At 47.0% G+C, this 6,000-nt stretch overlaps 1 protein-coding gene across 1 annotated transcript in view; it reads left to right on the top strand.

The window, feature by feature from the left end:
* LOC123760290 (sodium-coupled monocarboxylate transporter 1) overlaps window positions 1-6,000 on the top strand; it is a 107,943-nt gene that overhangs the window by 28,955 nt on the left and 72,988 nt on the right. The window contains exon 2 of the mRNA XM_045745831.2: window positions 4,152-4,192. The gene's annotated coding sequence lies outside the window, so the exon portion shown is untranslated. The remainder of the gene's footprint in view (window positions 1-4,151; window positions 4,193-6,000) is intronic.

Here is a 6,000-nt window from a genome sequence, read left to right as displayed (position 1 = left end):
ACTCACTATTAAATAGTGGCACGTTACTAAGTAGAATGACTCGCCGCCACACAGAGTGTGACATTCTAGAGGACATATTTAGCGTGCGTATGCTTGTGTGTGCCCCCCCCCCCCACACACACACAATATGGGAGCCATTATAGCACTCTCCACCACGGCCAGGATTTACGCCTCCACTTACGAAGTCGCTACATCTCTCATCAATCACATGCCGCCTTAGTTTGCTTGTATCAAACCACTCGTTTAGCTGCTATTAGCGTTTCAAAGCTCATAAACTAGTCAATAGCTACGAACTCAGCCACCATGATCGGGGGGGGGGGGGGGAAAGATGTAGAGGTTTCGGAGGTGCACGGGTATATAGGGTGTTTGTGATGAGTCGTGGTCATCACGCGGTCCTGTTTACACCCCTTGTTGGGAGTCCAGGGATCCTGTAGACTGTACACTCCTCCGGTAGACTGTGTACTCCGGTACACAGTGTACCGGAGTACCTCAGGCACACTCACGGTAAGGTGTACGGAGAGGCAGGTACTCAGAGCTGTACAACACCTTGAGACTATGTAACATCTTGACCTTGTCTGTGTAACGCAAGTGTACTGACCTTTAAAGCGGACACCACTGGCTGAGACCGTGTCAGGCAACAGGTGTGTGTTCCACCCTGCGTGTGAAGCAACAGGTGTGTGTTCAGCCTTGCGTGTGAAGCAACAGGTGTGTGTTCAGCCTTGCGTGTGAAGCAACAGGTGTGTGTTCAGCCTTGCGTGTCAAGCAACAGGTGTGTTCCACCCTGCGTGTCAAGCAACAGGTGTGTTCCACCCTGCGTGTCAAGCAGGAGTCTAAGCACATCTGACAGCTTGCCGTCAGCCGTCATTTCGTAAAAGGAGTAAATGTTTCACGAGGCAACGGTCATTACTGTTCATGGCGATGCAATCTGCCCGTTGCTGGCTACCTAGCATTGCAACCCCTTCAGGAGCATACGGATATTACACACAATGGAGGAGCAGAACCTTTGACAAGCCTCCGGCTCCGTTGTCCCCGTCGAGGCCGCTAGAAATAGTGGCCCCTCGGGTAAATACATATATTATCAACAATTCGTTTTCCACTGTTTTGGGGCAGGTGCGGCAGCGGCTTTAGAGAGTAGTGAGAGGATGTAGTGTAGTGACAATACATCTGTTGAACACCATCAAACTCCGTCCATTCATGATATGTGTGAGTGTGAGTGCCAAACACTCACCCCTTGCTGCTTCACACTCACTTGCCATGCCTGCCCACCCTATCCCAGGTTTCCTATCCTCCTACCCTCAAGTTCACTCGACTTCACTCTCATCACCAGTCTATCTTCATCTAACATGACCAATCCATCTTAGCTTGCTTTCCACAATCATGCAGTTTATTAACTTCATGCATTTCACATCTCTCTCTGACACTCATTCTTTACTCTGCCTGTACCATCACAACTCACGTGAATAGTTCTGCTGACAGAGTTTACATTTAGTCAAATCTACATCAGCAGATGTTACAAACTCCCTGAGGTACTTGTAGCCGAGCCTAAGCCTAGCAATGGTAACATCTAGAAGTCTGCTAACATTATTGGATGATCCATAGACGTGCGGTTCTTCCTGCATAATAGAATATTAATAGATGGAGTAACTGGTGTGAATTTCACTTTGCCTCAAGTCTCCGAAATTTAGTTGATGTTCCTGGGATATTGCTGCCCTCAGGCTATAAACATCAGGGGTCCGCGGTTGTTCAACGTCCTCCCAGCGAGCATAAGAAATATTGCCGGAACAACCGTGGACATCTTCAAGAGAAAACTGGACGGTTTTCTAAGAGAAGTTCCGGATCAGCCGGGCTGTGGTGGGTACGTGGCCATGCGGGCCGCTCCAAGCAACAGCCTGGTGGACCAAACTCTCACAAGTCGAGCCTGGCCTCGGGCCGGGCTTGGGGAGTAGAAGAACTCCCAGAACCCCATCAACCAGGTATCAACCAGGTATCAACCAGGCTGCTCAAAGGCAGTCCAAGTTGGTAATCAATTCCCTCTTCACGAGCAAAAGTCTTGGCCAACTCATCAGTTCTATCATGCATTCGGAGACCAATATGGGAAGGAATCCACGGAAGACAAACTCTGGCTCCATCATTGATTATTTCATTATGTCTGTGTCTAGCTTCAGAGATAAGCACGTCACAGTTATGCCTTAGGGAGCTGAGGGCAGTCAAGGATGACAAGGAGTCACTTACAATTAGCGTGTCAACTTTGGATTCATATACAGGAAGAATGTCAGGCCTTATAGGAAACATTTTTCGGGAACCGGTTGCTGGTATGGTGGTGGTGGTGAGAAGGGGCAGGTACTGGTGGTGTGTTGAAAGTGAGAGGGTCTTGTGGTTGTGGTGAGAGGGACAGGCGGTGGTGCTCTCCATGATTGCTGAGCATCACATATCTTCCAATAGACTTTAATGTAATTCATCTTGGTAATTATTCAATCATTATATGAAGGTTGTTGGCGGGGGTTCACGGGGAGATCAACAGTGTTGGCGGGGGTAACCCGGTGGTAGTCTGGGGGCCTCAGTGTCGTCATTTATAATTCTCGCAATGCAACCCGTCCTCGAAGGTCGATTCCATCCAGAGGTCGACCCCACGGACGCATTCATAAAGTTTTACGTGCCGTTCATTCAAAACGGGATTTTTCCTCAAATATAAATTATTACTGTAATATATTAGTATATTGTGCATATATAGGCATAGGTTAGGTTAGGTGTTTAGGTTCTGTTGGCGATTATTTGTATTTGTAGTACGTGGGTGAAGCATTTATAGTGTTGTGGTTCGAACAAAATTCGTCAGTGAAGCACTTGTTCCGGAAGTGTTCGAACGTCATCAGTTGTGAGTCTTGTGTAAAATTTTTTCGTTCATAAACAGGGGGTTTAGCGGAATGGACTCTTGAGTCCTTGTTTGGGAGGACGGGCTACCAGGAAAACGGGACATTTCGGAAATGTTCACGATTCCGAAATACCGGGACTGGTCCAGTGAGACAATGTTTACACAGCGTCGTGGTGCTCTTGTACGGGTCGCTGCGGTACGAATAATGTTTAATCTCTCAGAACCGTCTCAAGTTTAGTGATCCCTAACCTCGGTGGAAATGTACTATAATGTTTAAGTTAAGAAATAAAATGGAGCATAACAAATATCCTTTAATATTTTTTACAACTGCCGCTAAATACACTCCTGACGGAGGTCTTTCAGCGCATCACTAGCCCTCACACTAACATTCGTCTACGGTGACGTCTTCAAGCGCCCCCACTAGCCCTCTTGCTAGCACGCTCAAACAATAAGTTTGAGCGTGCTCCACTAGCCGTGTGGCTAGCTCGCTCTAAAGGGGAAGTCTTCCAGCGCTCTACTAGCATCCTTGCTAGAAGATGGGAAACATTATTAATAGGAGGGTCAAGTGTTTTAACTCGGAACCTCGATCATAGATGGCGCCGAGGTCCGTCACACAAGGGTACTGGTAGCTGGTGATCCAACAATCGCTTGATCGTTAACTTATTCTGCCTTATTGCCTTTGCCTTGATTATGAAGGCCTGATCGAGTGCCCATGAAGGTGATAAGCATGGATACAGGACGGAAATGAAGCAAGGTTGTTGCGGAAACATATGGCTTAGGGCTGGAATGTCAGGTGAAGCCTCACATCAAAAGGCAAACCGGGTTTAAGACTTATTGCGGTACTGTTGACTTAATATCTTTAATATGAACACCGGTGCATATAAGAACGATGTTGATGCAGCAGAATGAAAGAAAAGAGGAAGCCACAGACGGCCTATAGGCCCATATGAGGCCGCGCCTATGCATGAATAATTGTTTTGTGTGGTTCTAATTCGTGTTGGCAGGGAGGGGTAGCCTAATGCGCCTGCCTCTAGGCCGTCACCAGCATGTGTGATTCAGTTCGTGAATTTTGTAATTATCATTATTGTAGAAAATATAAGTAGCCTCTCGCTTCGGTATGCACATGCATTTAATTTAATATAGCTAGTTTTTCATGGGGTATATATGAAATACTCTATGAAAAACTATACATAGATATACATATATAAAACTATACAATGTTGTGATGCTTCTCGCACACTAGCCCGAATATAATGTAATATTTTCCTTTATATTTGGCCAGATGTGAGCGGCCAGGCTGAGGACCAGGCTTCGTCTCCACACGTAAGTTAAAGTCTTAGTCTTTAGGAATTGTGATACATGATACGTGATGATACTGTTAGTATGTGTCTCGGTGCGACTCCTCCTCCTCGCCTGGTACTGTGTACTGGTCCGTTTTGGAACTAATCCGTTTAGAACAAAAACATTTTTTAAGGAATATAAAATAGAAAGTATGTACCATTTACCCGGGCCCAAAAAAATGGCATTACTTCTCTTTTATATATTTCTTGTAAATGTTATATATACAAGTTGAGTGCAAGAGGACTGACGGTAAATACCACTTCTTAAACTGAGGCAATAAGACAGTGACCTTATAGACGAACGCAAGGTGTGCGCCAGGAACACACACACACACACACACACACACACACACACACACACACACACACACACACACACACACACACACACACACACACACACACACACACACGCGCGCAACACACACACACACACACACACACACACACACACACACACACACACACACACGCGCGCAACACACACACACACACACACACACGCGCGCAACACACACACACACACACACACACACACACACACACACACACACACACACACACACACACACACACACACACACACACACACACACACACACACGCTACATCACACCCACACACATGCTACATCACACACACACACACACACACACACACACACACACACACACACACGCAGACGCACACGCACACACACACACACACACGCAACACTGGTTCGAGGCGTGTGTGTGTGCGTGTATCGGGCAGAAGGTGCAGCTAGACACAAGACAAGGAAAAACCTGATCCTCATGCACTCATCTCGCGTGCCTGACCCCTCCCCCCTTACACCCCCACCATACCCCTCCATCCCCCCATACACGTTCCCCTCCCCCGCCCCCCACACCACCCTCTTAACCCCCACCCTCCCTCCCTCTCTCCCCCGCCACACGCAATCATGGCCTGACAAAACGCATATTTCCTCAGTACTTGTTACTGACGGATATGTACGGACGAACTGTGCCATCACCAGCGTTAGAATATTGTTAGTAAAGGTGAGAGTGCGGGGATTGTATTAAAGAAGAGTGAGGCAGGTGAGTGAAGAGTGAGGCAGGTGGGTGAAGCGGAAGCGACCTTGACAAGTGTGGGTGTTAAGGTTCGGGGTGAGTAGTGAAGGCTAACTTGTTTCAGTATAAGGCCTTGTTACTCCTTAATATAAAGCGCTCTCATCACTATGTATAGCCCGGGAAATATAGACCACATGGGCGCGCACGTGCACACACGCACAGTAATCCCCCACACACACAGTAATCCCACACACACACATAGTAATCCCACACACACACACAGTAATCCCGCACACACACACACCCTCAGGAATCTGTACACCAGTTGATTGACAGTTGAGAGGAAGGACCAAAGAGCCATAGCTCAACCCACGCAAGCACAACTTGGTGAGTACACGCACACTCAAACTGAAGGAATTGTCCAACAAATGGCGTTTAGAGTTTAACCCGAGCAAGTGTAAAGTAATTATGATAGGTGTAGGGAGCCGGAGGCCAGATACAAGGTACCATTTGGAAGATGAAATTCCAACTTTTCAACACTTTCGACAATCGCTGGCTGAGTGGTTATTGTACTGTAATGCCAGGACATGGAACCCTGGCGACCGGGTTCGAATCCTTCAGGGTTCATGAGAGATTACAGTTTATATGTTTATATATATATGACAGTGTCAGACCACGGAGGAAAATTGAAACAGGAATTTCCTTAAGTACTTTCGTATATTAATACATCTTCAGAAGGAGT

Source organism: Procambarus clarkii, chromosome 39, assembly GCF_040958095.1.
Source record: "Procambarus clarkii isolate CNS0578487 chromosome 39, FALCON_Pclarkii_2.0, whole genome shotgun sequence".
In the NCBI taxonomy this organism is placed as follows: domain Eukaryota; kingdom Metazoa; phylum Arthropoda; class Malacostraca; order Decapoda; family Cambaridae; genus Procambarus; species Procambarus clarkii.
This window is presented reverse-complemented; position numbering and strand designations above follow the sequence as displayed.